The sequence below is a fragment of the Nycticebus coucang genome, chromosome 12 (assembly GCF_027406575.1).
Source record: "Nycticebus coucang isolate mNycCou1 chromosome 12, mNycCou1.pri, whole genome shotgun sequence".
Lineage (NCBI taxonomy): Eukaryota > Metazoa > Chordata > Mammalia > Primates > Lorisidae > Nycticebus > Nycticebus coucang.
This window is the reverse complement of record NC_069791.1, coordinates 94,113,224-94,132,235: the sequence shown is the minus strand read 5'-3', so window position 1 is coordinate 94,132,235 and position 19,012 is coordinate 94,113,224.

Below are 19,012 nucleotides of genomic sequence, written 5' to 3'. Positions count from 1 at the left end.
CTGCTGAACATCCCACAGTGCACAGGACGGCCCTTCACAGCCAAGATGTATCTGGCCCCAGTGACGATGGCGCTGAGGCTGAGAAACCCTGGTGTCATTGATAAGACAGACACAGGCAATTAAAATACACTGGGGTTGATGTCTGTGTTGGAGGAAGTTAAAGGGGCTATTGCCTCCAGGGAAAGGTACCCAATCCATAGATATGGCACCTGGAAGGATTCTAAGAAGAGGTAACATCTAAGCTGAACACGAAAAGATGAGTCTAATAAGAGAATAAAGGATTGGGGACAGAAAAAGTAATATTTTTTTTAAGCATGTGCAAAGAGAAAACTAGCTCCTTAGAGGAATGGTGCTAACAATCCCCTTCTCCTGGGCACTCAGCACGTGCCCACTGTTGTCTCCCCTCTGTGCTGTCACTAATGCATCTATCGTTACAGCTATCTGATGGGGCAAATACCTCTATTGTCCCTGGGTTCTGAGTGTGGTAACAAGGCCCGAGGTCACGCAGTGCTATGCAGTGAAGCTAGAATGAGAAGCAAGCATCCCGGCTACCAGAATCTTTAACTTTAATTGTGCTGCTACATACAGAAAATAATTCACTAGATCAACAACATGAAGGAAAGAGAGTTGTGGTTGGTAGGAGAAAGCTGGGGTCAGAAAATGGTCTAGGTCTTTTGGGGGGAGGAAAGGAGTAGAGGTGGGATTTCACTTTGTTGCCTAAGCTGGTCTTGAACTCCTGGCTTCAAACCATTGTCCCACCTCCAGCATCCCAAAGTGCTGGGATTACAGGCATAAGCCACCTTGTCTGGCCTGATATAGGTATATTTTACTGGCCGGGAGAAGCCATTGAAGGATTTAGCTGAGAAAAGAACATATTTGGATATTTGGGGAATGGCAGAGGTCGAGGAAGAGCCTAGTTCAGAGTGAATTCAGGTAGAAAAGCCTTTCAAATTCATGATCCTAGGGGACGCCTCACTTCTTCCCCTTTGTATTCCAGGAAAAGCTGCACAAGTGTGAGTTTCCTAAGAAATCTCACCAGACACCCCCTCGGCCTCTCTTCCTGCAAGTGTCAGCATGTCACCCATCAGCCGGGGACAAGATTAGAACAAAGTGGGAAAAAATGGGCATCATCGCTGCATTTCAGTGGAGTCTTCCCCATGGCCATCCCCCAATTATCATTTAGCTAGCTCACTATAGTTAGCTTTAAAATAACAGAATTGTTTAGTAGTAGAAAAATACAGTTATTAGCTGTGATTATAGGGGAATCCTATTGAGCCAAGAATGCGATCTGCCTGTTTTGTCCTAACTGGTAATTTCAAGCTGCCTCCTTTCCCCAAATTTCAGAAAAGGAGGAACCCAAACCTTCTGAGCAGCTCTCCATTGTTTATTTGTTATTTTTAAACAAATCAAACGGAAATTGACCTGCCTTCTTGGGGACGCAGCTGCTGCCAAATGGCCTGGCGCTCCTGCAGGCTTTTGTGGGAACACCATCCGTTAGCCATGATCGGTTGCAATTGAGAATAATCAGGGAACTAATTGCAGACCTGGTGGAGTCGTCCTCACCAGCAGGTGACATAATTCACTGCTAAGTGGGGTGAAAATGAGCCTCCTGTGCTTTGGAGGAGGAAGTCATTTACCGGCAACATTTGGACACTTGTCTGCTCCTGGAGCCCCAGGAGGAAGCTGGGTTCTGGTGAGCTTAAGTTTAAGGACTGCCCTGCCCACTCACCCATCCTTCCATCTGGGCAAATATTTATTGAGATCTGAGTTTCCAGATAGTGGTGGAACATACATCCCATTGGATGGGCGGGTTAATAATTTTAGAACAAGATCTTGTATTAATGGTGATAAAGGTTGTGCTGAAAAGCAAACACCCACTTAACCCTAGAACGGTGGTTCTCAACCTTCCTAATGCTGCGACCCTTGAATACAGTTCCTCATGTTGTGGTGACCCCCACCCATGAGGAACAGTGTCTCGGCTCCTAAGACCATGGGAAATATGTGTTTTCCGATGGTCTTGGCGACCCCTGTGAAAGGAGAAAGGGTTGTTCAACCCCCAGAGGGGTCGCAACCCCCAGGTTGAGAAGCGCTGCCCTAGAATGAGGAAGCTTCTCTGAGGAGGCAGTCTCTCAGAGAAACCTGAATGATGGCGAGGCTGGGACCTGAAAAGATCTAGCCTCAGAACATGTTGGCAAGTGCAAAGACCAGAAGAAGGGGCAAGCTCAGGCGTTCAACCCTCTAGCCCGAGTGGAGCAAAGGAGGAAAGCGTAGGAGACAGGGCAGGTTGTGAACTTTGCAGCCACCATCATGAGCTTACCTATTCTAGAGCAATGGGCAACCTCTGGAAGTCTTCCTGAAAGTGGAAGGCAGGATGATATATCATCCCAGCTTCTGTGGGACCAGAGAAAAGGGACCAAGAGTACAAGCAGAGAGAGTAGTCTGGTGTCTTGGAATAAGATTCTTGCAGTAGCGACAGGGAGGTGGGAGGGGTCCAGGCACATACTGAAGGTAGGACCCACTGGGTGGCCATGCTTAGATGCTGAACTGCCATCACCTCTAGACCAGTGATTTTCAACTGGTGTGCCATGGCACACTAGTGTACTGTGGCACATTGGGGTATCGTGAGAGGATCTCAGATGCACCACAAAAATTTTTAAAGATTTTTAATTAAATTATTTGTAATGCAGTTTAAAGCACAGTAAGTATATTCTTTTTTTTGATCAACATAATGTAAGTGTGTCCTGGAAGTTGAATTATAGGTTCAAGTGTGCCATGAGATAAAAGAGGTTGAAAAACACTGCTCTAGACACACCCCTTATTTCCCCCTCATTCCGGTGGACAGAGGCCCTTTCTATAAATCATCCTTTCCCTACCTTGAGTTTCTGAAGCACCTGTTACATGCATGGGGCAGAGGTCTCTTTAAGTGCTCTGTCCACTGAGATGTTAAGACTAAAACATTTTGCAATTTAAAAAGCCATTGCTAGAAAACATGCCAAATAAATATAAAGTTGGTTTGGGTTTATTTCTGAGTCCTAGGGACTTTACAGATTCTCAGGAGGAGTGATGTGGACCAACTCCCAGAAAAATGCATGTGCTCACAAAATTGTTCATCTATACATTGCTCTAAAGACTATTCTAGAACACTTTGGGGCCCTACATATCTGTGCAAAGATTACCTCCTATGAAATGACTGGGCACTCACTCCCTTGATCTGGAAAAGCATTAGATAATATCCCCAGTCTCAGCATAAGTGCCACCAGGCAGTAGAGCAAGTGGCAATGCTCTCAAGAGTAAACATTATAGCTGTGGTCTCCAAACCCTGGGCTGCAGATAAGTATCAGTCCTGGTCTGTAAGAACAGCAGAAGGTGAGTGGCAGGGGGAGGAGCCAAGCTTCATTTGCATTTACAGCCACTCCCCATCACTTACATGGCAGCATCAGAGTCTCCTGGGAGCCCACAAACCTTATGTAAACTGTGCAAGCAAGGATCTGGGTTGCACACTGCTTAGGAGCATCTAATGCCCACCCCCCCTCTCCCATTCATGGAAAAATATCTTCCATGAAACTGGTCCCTAGCACCAGAAAGTTTGGTGCCTGCTGCATGATAGCATCTGTTTTCAAATAGAAATAACCTGCCATTGCTGAACCAAACAAGATCATCAGAGAAAAAAGTCAGGAGTCCGGGAAGGAGTCAGAAGCCTGCCTTAACGCAGCGCTGGGCAGTTTTGTGGTTATAAACATGGCCCGGGAGTTGAGCCATCTAGGTTCAAGCCCCAGCTCTGGTGTCACAAGCTGTGCAAGCTTGGGTTAGACAGCATGTTTCTTAAGGGTTAGTTTGTTCTTCTCTAGAAGCTAGAAGAACACAGCACTTTGTTCTTATGTTTTGGGGGAAGATTAAATAAAATTGTGGCAGTGGTGTGGCAGTTATAAACTAAGCAGGTTTAGGCAAGTCGGGACACTCTAAAGTCTTGAGTATGAATGGTCCTGCCCTACGGGCTGGATTATTTGGGTAATCAAATGAAAAGGTGTATATGAAAACCCTTGTACAGCACTTAACGAGCGGCACTTAAAGGACCGCTGCTCATTGCGTGAGTCAAGATGTGTTTCTGAAGCTCTCCTACTACAAAAGGGGAGGTCCTGTGATTTAAAAACCTATTGGGGTTTTTTAGGCTGTTGCAATATCTTTGGGGATAATAAATGACATCCTGGGAAACTTAGACTGGGATATTTTTGCCTGCATTCATACAGCTGGTTGAATAAAATAACTGTTGCGTGCGGCTGAGTAACTGATGAATGACTGCTTGTAACCGGTTGTGTTCCAAAATATGGTCAAATCTGGATAAACTGGAACTACACAAGGGGAAAATTCTGATGAATTGTTCTGATTGTGTGATTTTTCTCTTTTTGCTCTTGTCCTTGTGTTTAAAAGGATTTTCAGAGAACTTGAGTTCAATGTTCTTTTCTCATCAGGAGGCACTAGTTTAGATCGTGCCCAGCATCAAGGCCCTTAGGCTGAAGTCACTGTCCCTGCACAGGGCTGGGCACAGACAGGTGGCAGAGTGCTTGTTCAGTGTGACAAGAGGACTGACCCCAGGACATTTGTATGTCCATAAAATGGAATATTGCATAAACATTAAAAATTCACATTGTACAATGTTTCATGACCAGGGAAGCTGTTATAAGTTGAACTGTGTCTCCCCCATCCCAATAAAAATGATATGTTAAAGTCCTAATCCCCAGTACCTCAGACTGTGACCTTCTTTGGAACAGGTGTCTGCAGGTGTAATTAGGGAATATGAGGCCACTCTGGAGTACTGTGGGTTCCTGATCCAGTATGACTGGTGTCCTTATCAGAAATAGTCGTGTGATGACAGAGACCAAAATTGGAGTTAATGAATTCTCAAGCCAAAGAAACACCAAAGCTTGCCAGAAAAGCTCCAGAAGGCAGGAAGAGGCCAGGAGAGATTCTCCTATAGGTTTTAGCAGTAACCTGCTGGCACCTTGATTTTGGCTTCCAGCCTCTAAAACTGTAACATTACAAACTTCTGTTGTTTTAAGACATCCCGCATGTGGTGCTTTGTTTGGCATCCCTGGGAAACAAACACAGGCTCTGTTCATGCTGTATTGCCAAGTGAAAAAGCAATTAACAAACCCACTTAGATAAAAATCGTAATTATGTAATTTTAAATAGCAGGAAGGATACACAGTAAAGTAGTAACAGAACTATCAGTAGGTGATGGAATTGCAGCTTTAAACTTTTCTTCAGTTTTTTAGCCTGTGTTTTCCAAATTTTCAACAAGCTGTGGTATATGTACACTGTGGAATACTATTCAGCCACTAAAAATATGGAGACTTTTCGCCCTTTTGTATTAACCTGGATGGAGGTGGAACACATTATTCTTATATAGCATCACAAGAATGGGGAAGCAAGAAGTCTATGTGCTCAATTCTGATATAAGGACAATTGATGACCTGGAGCATGGTAGGGGTGGGGAAAGGGAGAGCAGAGAGAGGGCAGGAGGGAGGGGGGTTGGGGGGCATAGTGTGTGACATACGTTTTGGGGGTGGGGCACAATGATAGAGGGACTTTACCTAACAAATGCAATCAATATAACCTGGGTCTTTGTACCCTCAATGAATTCCCAACAATTAATAAAAGGTAATTTTTAATATGAGATAATCGCCTCTAGAAATACAATCCCTGTATATTTTTTTTTAACCCACAAACAGTATATGGAATTTGTTTCCTGATGTCTCAGCCTTAAAACATTCCCTGTCACCCACGTGTGTTCACACTGTGGCTCTGCACTCAGAAAGGAGCGTAGGAAGGAGTTATGTCTTCTCCGTTTTATAATCAGTGGGTCCCCAATACTATGGGGTATAATCCAGATATGGTCTGCTATGACTTAGCCTCTGCCAATATCTCAAGTCTTATTTCCCACTCCCTACACACCATGACCCCACTGGTCAGCTGTATCCTCACACACACACACCACTCACCCTTATCTGTGCGTAGTATTCTGCCTCCGTCCTAAAGGAATCTCACGCGGCTTCCCACATGAAACTCCACTGTGTCACACCTCAGTGTCTTTGCTCCTGCTGTTTCCTTTGGCAGGCATGCCCTTCCCAGCTGAGTCCTGGGCATCCTGACATCCTCAGCTTCAACACCAATTCTTCTACCTCTGCCCCTGTTGGGATTTGTCAAGGCCCCCACCCTTACTGCCTTGGCATCTGGGTCTCTGCTGTCCCTTTCCTGGTCATGATTATCAGCTTCTTCTCTGCCCCCTCCCCTACACTGTTGGCTCCAAGGACAGCAGGAAATGTCCCCTGGTCCTCTCTGTACCCAGAGTGCCTGGGTCTGGTACACAGTAGGAGCTCAACAATTGCCTAGTAAAGGGCACAAAAACCCAGTGACTGAGGCAATAGGCTTGTTGGGGTGTATTACTCAGAGGTGCCTCTCCCTGTACCTGTTTTCGCCCCCTCCAGGCCACCATCCACACACCAAAGTAACCATTTTAATTTAAATAAGACTAGGCTACCCCCAGATTACAACCATTCTATGGGCCCCCGTTACTGTCTGAATAAAATTCAAATTTTTTATGACCTATAAGGCCCTGTGGAATCTACTTCCTCTTGGCAACTCCTAACTTCAGCTCGTAAAGTGCTAAAGTATTTTTTGACTGATGAAACGCATAGATGAGTGAGTGGGTAAATGGACACTAGAAGGATGGATGGACGGATGGATGGATGGATGGATGGATGGATGGATGGATGGATGGATGGATGGATTGACGGAAGGAAGAAAGCATGAATGAATGAGTAGTTGACCTCTCCTTTCATTTGAGTGTGAACTTACAGAGAGTGTTGAGTATTTGTTTGTCTCTCTGCAAAGAAACTCTTAGAAAACATTTTATAGCAAGAGAAAAGTGAAAGGGCATTTGACTTTTGGTTGTCCCATTTACTATCTCCTCTCTTTTTGTAAGCATTTTGCTGATCTGAGACTCAGTTTCCTCATCTTTTCATAGGGCATTAAACCAGATGATTCAACAAAGTTCACCTGAGATTCTTCACTAGCTAGTAGTCCGTGGACAGCCATGTTAATGATGCCTCTCCCACCTCCTCTCGCTTCTCCAGCCCGACAAAAGAAGTTGTGGAAAATGGTTAAAACTTGTTTTTCATTGCCTTGGTTTTTCCAACTGATGACTTCACTGTCTCACTTTTAGTCCCAGCTGCTCATCCAGGTGTTTTCCTACACAAAGATAGTTTGGACCCCAAGAGGAATTCTCAGGCTAGCTGCTGAGATAATGGAAATTTCACTACTCCACAAAAACATGCTCACCATCCAAAGAACTTTTCCCATCTCCAGGAATCAAATCTCCCCCAACATGTTTCACTTCAAAATCAGACCACAACTCCTTTTATACAATCTTTTTCCCCATCATCTGGAATTCCACCACATCTAGAGGTTTTCATTTAGGTCAGGCGATACCTTAAACAATCGTGAATCTATGCACGTCCACCAACATCCCCACCAATCCAGTCTCTTCCCTGGATAATGGCTGGTCTCCCACCTTCCTCCACTCCCTGTCTGCAATCTTTTTTGTGCATACAGCAGCCAACAAATTCTTTTTTAAAAAAATTAAAATCAGTACATGAGCATGAAAAAATTGAGCAGCTATTGTGAAAAAGTCTAGCGGTTTCTCCAAAAGTGAAACGCAGAATTACTGCATAGCTTAACACTTCTAGTCCCAGGTGGACACTCAAAAGAGTTGAAAACAGGTGTTCATACAAAAAATCTTGGGAAAAGTGTTCATTGCAGCACTGTTTATAAAGGCCAAAAGGTGAAAACAGCTCAAATACCCATCAACAGCTGACTGTGTAAAGAAAACAGGGTACATTCATACACTGGAATATTATTCAGCCACAAAAAGGAACAACGTGCTGATATATGCTACAATGTTGGTGAACATTGGAAACATCACAAACTATCATATGCTGTATGATTCTGTTTATATAGAACATCCAGAACAGAGAAATCCATAGAAAAATGAAGAAAGTTGTCTGGGGCAAAGGGAAATTGGGAGTGACTATTTGCGGGTGTTGTGTTTCCTTTTAGAGTGATGGAAATGTCCCAGGATTAGAGAGAGGTGGCCGCACAACATTGTAAATGTCCTAAACACCCATGGTTAGTTTTATGTTATGTGAATTAAGTCTCCATTGAAAATTGGATAGCAGGGTGTGTTACCTGATTGCAACTCCAGGGTCACAGTCCCCTGAGTGTTGGAGTTCACAGACAAGTTTCTGACCCAGCAGGTAAGTTTCCAGGGTCGGGTTCCTACCTGCTTCACATGTGGGCTCACGCCACGCCCACCTTTAATCAAGCCTTCCAGCCACACTGGCAGTCACAGAGCGATTTACATCACCTAAAATTAACCATTTTCAGGATTCAATTCAGTGGCATGTTGTCCATTCACAATGTTGTGCAGCCACCACCTCTGTCTGGTTCTAAGACATTTCTTCACTCCAGAAGAAAACCTCACACCCCTTAAGCAGTCTCTCCTGAGTTCTCTTGCCCCTTAACCCAGGACAACCGCCTATCTGCTTCCTGTCTCCATGGATTTGCCTATTTGGGATATTTTCATATAACTGGAATCGTGCAATATGATTTTGCATCTGGCTTCTTTCTCTTGGCATAACGTTGTCGAGGATTACCCACTTTGGAGCGTGTGTGCAAATGTCATTCCTTTACATGGCCAAAGAGCCTCCTTTTGTACGGATATACCTCATTTCCTATTCATTCATCTGCTGATGGACATTTGAACTATTTCCACCTTGTGGGCTACTGTGATTAGTGCTGCTGTGAACATGTGGGCACCATTTGTCTCAGGATCTGTTTTCCATACTTTGGGAAATAGAGTTGCTGGGTTATATGATAATTCTGTGTTTAACTTTTTAACAAGCCACCAATTATTCCCCCCCCCCCACAGAGGCTGGACCATTTTGTATTTTACCTGTTTTTTTAATATTCACCCTCTAAAATCTAAGCTTTGGTCATTGTCATCATCTCAGTTTACAGCACACTTCTGAAACAAATAAAAATAGTAGACATCACTCCAGGGCTCATCCGAGGACTTTCAGAACGTATCCAGCCATTGTTAACACTATATTTCTTTTCTTTTTTGTTTGTTTTTTTTTGCTTGTTTTACTTTAGATGAACATGAAGAGCTGTAAGATTAGATTGCATAGGTTGCTTTTGTGAGCTTCAAGTCCAAGTTGTAGTTGCTTCCTTCACCCAGGAAGGTGCCAAACACCCGTGCGACGTGCCCATTGGGTGGGAACTTACCCAGCCCCTTCCCCCCACACACTTGAATTTAATTGTGTTTTTCTGTCACGTGAATATGTATTTTTCATCTACTAGCTCCAATGTACTACTGAGTATGCGTAATGCTTGTTTTCCACTCTTTTTCATAGTACATGGATGGATACTTTCTGGGCAACCCTCATATAACAAGGTGAAATTGGTAATTTTTGGTGCAAAGCCACAGCCCTTTCATAAGCAGCCTTACATATCCCGATGACCTTCCAAGTTAGGCAAAGTTCATTCCCAGGATTCTTTCAAAATAGCTTACTTCACTGAAGGAAACTGGGTTTAAAGGGAGATGTTTGGGGGAAAACTGCCTCATTTCAGAGGACTGAGGGAGAAACTTGGCAGGGGTGTGACTTACGCTGTGGACAAATGGTGTCGATGACCCACGCCTGCCTCCACAGACCCCCTACCTCACTTTGCCTGCTCAGTCCTCACCTCCCCTGAGAAGGGACCACTTTCTCCATTCCAGGGTTAAAGCTGCGGTGATCAGAAATGTCACAGAGACCACGTTCACTCTCAGGGTCCTAATCTCCTGTGGATGAGAACAGACTTAAGGACTCCAGGACCAGAATTAGAGGCTGAGCTAATAAGTGCTTTGCAGGTTTGGTGAAGGAACAGATCACTTAGTCCAATTCTGTTCAATTCCGTAGGAAATCGTATCAGTGGGTAATGGGTCCAGTATGGCAACTTGGGCAAAAAACAAAGAGACAGACGTTTTACAATAGGATGTCTGAGCTTTCTCTCTTTCTGTTGGTACCACCTGCCCAGTTCCGCCTGCACACACGTGCACACATACACACACATGCGTGCACGCCTTAATGGAACCCCATGATGGCTATTCTTCAGAGAGGCCATGAAAAGAATATGATTGTTTCATAGTCAAACAGACCTGCCGGAGGATCCCAGCTCTTCTGCTAACTAGCCATGTGACCCTGAGAAGCTGTTTACCTCCCTGAACCTCGGTTTCTTTACTTACAAAATGGGAATCTCAAAAATATTTAAGCCACTCACCATGACTGTCATGACACCTACTAGGTGCACGCCTATCAGCTGAAGGGTGACCAAGCCTCCATTTTCTGCCCCTCAAGAGCCAATGTGCCGGCCAGAGGAGAGGGTCAAAAGCTCAAGACATTTGAACATTTTTGGAGAGCCATGGTAGCCATGTCCTGAGAGAGCCGTCTCAGAAATAGGACCAATTGCATGTGTTTGATGATAATTAAAAATCACAAAGCACAACATGTAACCCAGGAGTCTTTGAAATACCCATTAGCACAGACCATTAAGGAAAAAGCGAAGAGAGCCACAGCATAATTCAGTCCCCGATTTCAGGCTGACACACTTTAATCTAGCTTTTAAATTTTTAATTATGTTAATCTAATTTTAGACATTAATGAGATTGTGGTGCACAGTATTTGTTTCCATTTCAGATTGTTTTCCTTCCTCTTCACTTACCCACTCTTTCAAATAGCCAGAGCCAGGCAGCTACCTCCAAACAATGGGAATTACTTCCCGGGCACATGTGCTGATAACCGGGCGCACAGACCGACCGGCAGTGCCTCCCTGGGAACTCGTTAGCAATGCACAATCCTGGGCTCTGCTGAGTCAGAGTCTGCCCTGTAGAAAGATTCCCCCCATGAGTTTTGAGGGCATAAAAGGGCTGCGTGCAAGGACCCTCTGGACCAGTGTTTTTCAACCTTTTTATCTCACGTCACACTTGAACCTGTAGTTAAACTTCCACAGCACACTTAAATTATGTCAATCAAAAAAAAAAAAGAGTAAAAAAAGAATATACTTATTGTGCTTTGAATTTCTTTCAGAAATAATTTAATTAATGATGTTTAAAAATCTTCACAGCACCGTGTGCCACGGCACCCAGTTGAAAATCACTCTCTGAGCGTAGCTGGTCTGTGGATCCAGGTTTCAATTTCAGTTTGGCTTGGGAACAGGAGGGAACACACCATCCTGAAAAAAATCTAGAGCCCAGAGTGGGCTTTGGTCCTTTGGCAACACTGGGTTGGTTCTTTTACTGTTCCCAGAAGCAGAGGCAGCAGCCAAGAATAAGCACAGCTCACCTTTGGTGCACGTTGACTGTATACCAGGCCCTGTTTTGTGTCTTCCATGTAACAGCTCTTGTAACCCTCATGCCACCCCTAGGATGTACCACCCTTATCCCCATTTCACAGATGAGGATGCCGATGCACAAGTGTAGGTGACTTTCCCAAGATCACAGCTAGTCAGGCTTGAAACCCAGGAGTCTGAGTCGGGAACCTGAGCTCTGATCAGCTGACCCCAACACAAGTGAGACCCTGATTCCTTCATCCAGCAGATATTCACCAAGTACCTACAAAGTGCCAAGCTTGTGGGAGGCCCTGGGGGGAGAATGGTGAACAGAGACAGAAAAATCATCACCCTCAGGGAGCTTCCAGTCTAGGGGGGAAGAAGGAAAAGAGCTTTGAACTCGGGGCTTTGGATTCAGGGCTCACAGGGTTAATAACAATGGGGTGTGAACATTCCAAAAATAAAGGACAACTTGAGAAAATGCCCCAGGTGGGGGTGGGGTTCGGGGGGGTGGGAGGGTGGCAAACAGGATGTGTGGATCATCTGAGAGAGGCAGGATTCAGACGGCCTTAAGAATTCCCTCTCTCCTTCTTTGGACTCTGTCTTCCTGGGTTGGCTTCATCTCAAATGCATTCTTTCCATAGAAGGCAAAGATGACCCTCTCCAGTTCTGGGTCGATATCCTACTAGCCAAGCAGGCCTCCTTCCTGGTGGTTCTGTGGCTTTTCAAGAATGGTTCTCAGGGGCCCAGCTTGGGTGATGTGCCTGTCCCTGAACCAATCTCTCTGGCCAGGGGTAGCTACTGGTTTGGTTCACCACCCTAATAGCCCAGCCCTGGAGCCCAAGGTACCTTATAGCTCCTACAAAAGAATCTGAATGGTGGACATTTCAGACAGGAGGGGCACGGGGCCAGCTATGGCCAGCTTCTTGGCACCTGCAATGATTCCCTTGATGCCATCTTCCACTCTGTTCCTAGAGGCAGGGGCTACTGAGTCATTCCCACTTGGAAGAATTTACTCCAATCATACAACTCTATTGGTTGTTTTACAAGTTCTGTATTAAATGTAAACTTTTATCATAAAGCACATACTAGCTTTAGAAATATCTTCATGGTAAGGGCAGCATCTTAGAATCACTGAGATGGTGCTGAGCCCTCTATCCGGCGTGAGGTCTTGGGTGAGACGATCATGACTTCCTGTCTCATTTGCTCAGAGTTTTTATGTCCCATTTCCTCACTCTCATCAATGTTGCTTAAGGTAATTAATAAGGATATATGGATTGTCTATGGAGCACAGGATTCTATATCTTGGAATAAAGAAGAGAATGAGACAGATAGAAATAAGGACTGTGACAGAGAAATATAAATACTGTATGGAACCAAATATAAATTAATAAGAAGCAGGTTCACAGAATCATCTGGGGAAATACCCCAAGTACAAGTGTAAAACTAATTCAGATTCCATTTGTAACTGAATATGGTTCTTCAGAAACCTTTTTTTTATACTGTTTTTTAACTTAATTTTTTTTTTTTTTTTTTTTTTATTAAGAGACAGAGTCTCACTTTGTTTCCCCTGCTGGAACGCAGTGTAGCGTGAACATAGTTCATTGTAACCTCTAACTCCTGGGCTCAAGTGTTCCTTCTGCCCCAGTGTCCTGAGTAGCTAAGGGTACAGGTGTATACCACTATGCTTGGCTAATTTTTTTTAATTTCAGATTAATATGAGGGCATAAATGATGAGTTACATCTTAGGTGAAGTTTAAGTTGTAGTTGAGCCCTTCACCCTATACGGCATACCCTAACCTTGTGCACCTTTGGTGAGAGCTCACCCACCTGCCTTCCTCCTCCCCTTTCCACTTTCCCTCCTCTAAATAAACAGAATCGTATGATGTGTATTGTTCTGCAATCTGCTTTTTTTAAATTCTAACGTAGCATTTCTGGGAGAGCTTTCTGTGGCACTCCATAGAGGTCTATCTCATTTTTATAATGGCTTCATATTATTCCAGGATATGGATAAATCTCTCATCCTTCCCCCCATTTGAATTCATTTGTGTTCTTCTCTCCTAGAGAATCCTCTCAGCAACTGTGTAGGGCTCTTTACTACGCCAGGGAGAGTAGGGAAGGGGAATTGAAATGGGGAAGGGGCCACCCTTCTAGAGTTTTCTCCTGTCCTCAGAAACAGTGCAGGCAAACAGTGTCCATCTGCTCAAGGGACTGCCCCGGCCCATGCCTGTGGCATCTGCAACCAACTCACATGTCCGCCCCCGTGCAGTTGTTGAAAAGACGTTTACAAATTCAATGAGAGAAAAATGTGGTCATTTATACTGCTGCATTGTAAAGCCTGACATTAGTGGAGCCGTTGGAGCCCATGAATCACAAAAGGAGGTAAAAATTCAAATGGATATAAATGTCCATTAATAGTGGAAAAGTTAAATAAATTACACTTCATCCATATCATGGAATAATATGAAGCCATTATAAAAATGAGATAGACCTCTATGGAGTGCCACAGAAAGATCTCCCAGAACTGCCAAGTTAGAATTTTAAAAAGCAGATTGCAGAACAGCACATATAGTATGATTCCATTAATTTATGATAGGAAAAATATCTATGCATGTAAATGCACTGATTAAAAAAACTTATGCCAAATAATACCAGTGATTATCTCCTGGGAGAAATTGAGTATCACAGAATCACAATGTTCATATCTTCTTTACATCTTTATGTGTTTTTATATATTTTCTGTTGGGGTCTTTTCCACGAAAAAATATAGATGGATGTCGTCATTATATTTACCATGTGGGAATTAGCAATGAAAGTTGGTGATTTTGGAAAACAGGCAAAGAAAAGTTAATTAACGCACCACTGATACTCTAGCCCTGACCACACTGTCAAAGCCGTGGTTTTCCTGCCTTTGCCCATCAGAGGAACCCTCCTTTCTCTCATTCTGCACATAGAAGGCTGTTTTCCTCGGGTGCATTTTGTTTGGAAGCCATTGCAGTGATACAGGTGGGGGCACTGGTGTCTGGGACCCAGTTGACAGTGATAGAGGTGATGAGGAGGAACAGGAGTCCCAGGACATTTTGAGATAGAACCCCTCCCCCCATCCTACTCACTTCCTCCCCAACCCCAACCACTGGGTTATTCCAAGCACAAACAATTCAGATAAAAAGGGAGCCACTGTCAGCATCCCTTGCCTAAGCTCGGTGGACACCTCGCAAGCCTCTACTCACTTATTTCTTGAAGAGCTCTCTGTGTTTAATACCAGCTGCTCCCACCTCTAAAGGCATGAAAGGAAGGCCATTAGGCTCAGATTGGCAACCTGAGGTTGGCGTCCCAGCTGCACGGGTAAAGATGCCGGTATCAGCAGAGTAGCAAAAAGGAAGCAAGCTGTTACACGTGAAGAGCCTCTTCTGTCCTCCGCTGGTGCTATTTTTGGAAGATCTTCCTCTTTTTAATCCTACATACACTCCCTTAAAGTCCTTGGAGAAATGTCTTACCTGGCTTTCCATTCTGATTCAGACAGGAATCTTGGGTTGTTCCCTTTAAAAGGAATTAGCATATTCTTATTTTCGTGGGATCCTTCATTTACTCATCTGGCAAACATTTTCGGAGTGCTGGGCATACTGATGAGTGATGAAGATGCCCAGTGGATGCAGTCTGTACAGGACCTGAGTGCACAGAGGGAAGGGACCAACATTAAATAGCTAATCAAACCCATGCACTGCAGAACAAGAGGAAGTGGGGACTGGAGTAAGGGCTATGGACTGAGATCCCCCGCTGGGTGATCTTGGCAGGTAACCTAACTTCTCTGTGCCTCAGTTTCCTCGTTTGTGGAAAAAGGAAGACTAAGACTGACTACTTCATGGATTTGTTGGTGGATTAAATAACTTGACAAGCACAAATCTCTTATAAAAATATCCAGCGCAGAGGAAACATCACATGGGTGTTAGTTGTTAATATAAGTATTTCATTCAGATTGTGATAATTCCATGAGGGAATACACAGGGTATGTATGCCAGAGAGGGCATCTCTCCATGGAGGTGAAATTAAGGTGAGACTTGAAATATGATGAGGAACCAAGTTCACAAAAGCCTAGGAAGAGGGGGCACAGTGCAAAGTGCTTAAGGCAGAGGGAAGGGTGTGGACATAGCCTCTAAATCAGGGAAAGAAGTAGGGGTGCAGATTGCTTTGTGGGGGTGCAGAAAGCATGCACAGTGAGCCCACAAAGCTACCTGGTGCTCCCCTTGGTCTTAGATACTGAGAAACAGAAGGCTGCACACTGAACTGGATCAGCCAGTGGTCAGCTCACTGCCCCCAGGGCATTCTGCTGTGGATTATGGATCTTTGTCAGGGAGTCTTTCAAAAGCCTGAATCTTTGTCAATCAATTCCTAGCCAATCAATCCCCCCTAGGAATTTGGCATTGGACTTGGTTGCTCTTGACATGAGAAATGAGGTAGCCACATTTGAGTCAGTTTCTTTGGCTTGCAATTTAACAAACCTCAGAAACTCTGTTTTCTTGATCATTCCATGAAATTCCATGACAGGTGCCACTACGTTGTTGAGCACCCCGGTTATGGATAGTGAGCATGAACTGATTTCACAGTCTGCAGAATTTTTCATTTCCATAAGCCCTTTCAGGTAGAAAATTCTTAGCAGTGAACAGTGTGCATGACAAAAACCCCAGCTCAATGTGGAAGCCTTTTGTACACCAGTGTATATACTGATCAATAGTTGTAGTATGTGACTTTTTCCTAGAGTTTCAAGTGTCTAAGTAAAGTGTGACTAAACATTTGAAGGGACATACAGGGTGTCCCAAAAGTCACCCCTAAACTTGCCATACATAGAGAAAATAGGAAGTTGTAGCCAATTGTACCTTTATTAACAAAATATTCATTACAAAATTTGGAACTGACATTGACAGCACTGTAAAAACAATTCAGCCATGTTTTAGTACCTTCATATATCCATGTCTCATGCTGTGTTTGTGTGACATGTGGCAGTGTCTTGCTGAAGGGTGTTCATTAATGTTGCATGGTTTTGTGTGACCCTACGACAACAGCTCTGATGGTCACCCCAGAACAAGAGTTTAAAAATTGCTTTGAGGGGTAGATGAGGCACTGGCATCAGTGCCTAGCTTCCCAAAGGGAGTACTTTGAAGGTGACCATAGTGATATTCAGCAATGAGGTATGAGGCACTTTTTCTAGGATGAGTTCTTGGACTTAATCATCAGGGCTTGCTTTTCCCAGATGTCATCTTGATTTCTTGAGGTGTATGAACTTATTCAATTCTCATAATAATCCTATAAAATAGGTGCTATAGCCCTCTTTGGCAGAGGAAAAACTGAGGCACACAGAGATGAAGGAACTTGCCCAAGGGCCTCTGTTAGCAAATACCAGTGTTAGAGTTAGAGCTCAGCCAGTGCATCTCAGAGCCCAGGCTCCTCACAGTCATGCTGCATTTGTTCTCATGCTCTAAGCCTCACAGTCTGTATAGCTGGTTCTGTAGCTGACTTCCACAGCACTATCATTTTCTTACAGTCACTATTTTATTCTTCTGAGATGTTAGGAAGGCTCTTTACTTCTGCCACTACCTCTCTGCTACCACCAAACCCTCCTCCAAATGACAGTTGGCATTTATTTAGTGCCTGATACATGCCAGGCTATTCCCCTTGCATACAGTATTTTGCTCAATCATTAACCATCCCTATGAGAAAGATATAATCATTTGTCCCATTTTGAAGGTGAGAAAACTGAGATTTTAAAAGATTGTGTGGCTTAGCCAGTGTCACAGAGCTTAGCAATATTTGTTTTAATGCCGACTTCTGGAATGTCATAGTGGTCCAACATCATCTCATAAGACTTGGTGATGGTGTCCTCACCCACAGGGGGGCAGGGAAGAAAGAAAATGGTAGGCTTCAACCATTGTCAAGTACATTGGACTTGCAAGAACAGGCTAGACATTCCCCAGGGGTACCCACAAATACTGGGGGAGCTGGTAGTGATGAGCTTAGGTGGTGAGTGAAATGAATTGTCATTGCTGGTAGGATGGAGCCAGAGAAATATGGCACCATGTTTAGGGAGATTAATCAAATTTTGTCACTTTCAGGTCCATTAAACAGAGAGTACACACCTATCAAAACCAAACAGATTCATTCACCAAAAAGTTCACAAAGCACCTATCACATGCCAGGCTTTGTGGAATATAGTACATAAAATAAGAAAAAAGACAATACATACAGAGATAATTGAATTCAAGGTGATTTAGATAGGAGGGACAAGTAATAATAGAGGCAAGGGAATTGAAGGTGTGGTGACATGTTCACAGGTGCCAAGACTAAGCTAACAACTTTATTGAATCTCTTTAATCCTCACAAAACAAACAAAAGTCAAGATATGCAGTCATATCCTTCAAGGATGAGAAAATTGTGGCTCAGCTAGGTGAATAATGTCCTCGAGGTCACACAAGTGGTAAGCAGGGGCACCAGATTTCTACCCAGATCCTTCTGGCTCATGAGCACAAGTGTTAGACCACCATGCTATATTGTTTCCCGTGTTTGTCAAACTGTCATTTTCTTGCTTAAAATAGGCTCCAAGTATTCATGAAACATTTCCCTTTGAGAGATTCCATTCTGACTCCACATGCTGACAACACTGGTGCTTGCTCAGAAGACAGAACAAAAGTACACAGGGAGGTCAGGAGACACCACCTTCTTCCCAGAAGCATTCTAAGGGCCTATGCTTGTTCTGAAGGTTTCTGTGGGTGAATTTCATCTGGTTTTTATTTTTTAACACAGCCATAAATAGTTGATGAGGTGAGGCTGACCACCTAGCCAGCTTCCCTCCACTCTCTACGGTGGGGTCTACATCCCAACCTCTCAGGGCCAGGAGACATCTTTTAACAGAAAAGAAATTGTTTCGACCACAGAGCTGCTGACACCGAGTTTCATTCCACTACACAGAGGTAAGAGTCAAGGTGAGCAGGTGAGAAGGCGGGGAGATGTCCATCCCTGCTGAAACCAGAGTCTCGGGCTGTGCCTCCAAGTGGGGCTGCGTTCCAGGTACCTCATCCTCTCTGGGGATGGGGAACAAAGAAGCAGTCAGGTTGGGGTCAGTGTCAGGTCTCTGCCTTACACAAAGAAACCACTCCAGGCTGGTATAAACTGAGGATAAATGCATTAAGAGTTGTTAGTGAGCTCACAGGGTCTCCAAGAGGTGGGCTAGTGGTAGAATGTTGGCCTCCAAGAAGATAGGGTGACCTAGTCCCCCAAACCTGTCAATGTGACCTTACTTGGCAAAAGAAGTCTTTGCAGGTGTAACTAAGGAAAAGATCTCAAGACAAGGACATAGTTCTAGTTTATCCAAGTGGGCCCTAAATCCAATGACCAATGTCCTTTAGTGAGTGACACAGAAAGAAGTTTGCAATGATCAGCAGAGAAGTTACAGGGAGGAAGAGAAGGTGATGTGACTGTGCAGGCAGAGATTGGAGCCAGGAGGCCAGAATCAAGGAACACCAGCAGCCACCAGAGCTGGAAGCAGCAAGGAGCAGGTTCTCCCCTAGAACTTCTAGAGGGAAAGCCATCTTACTGA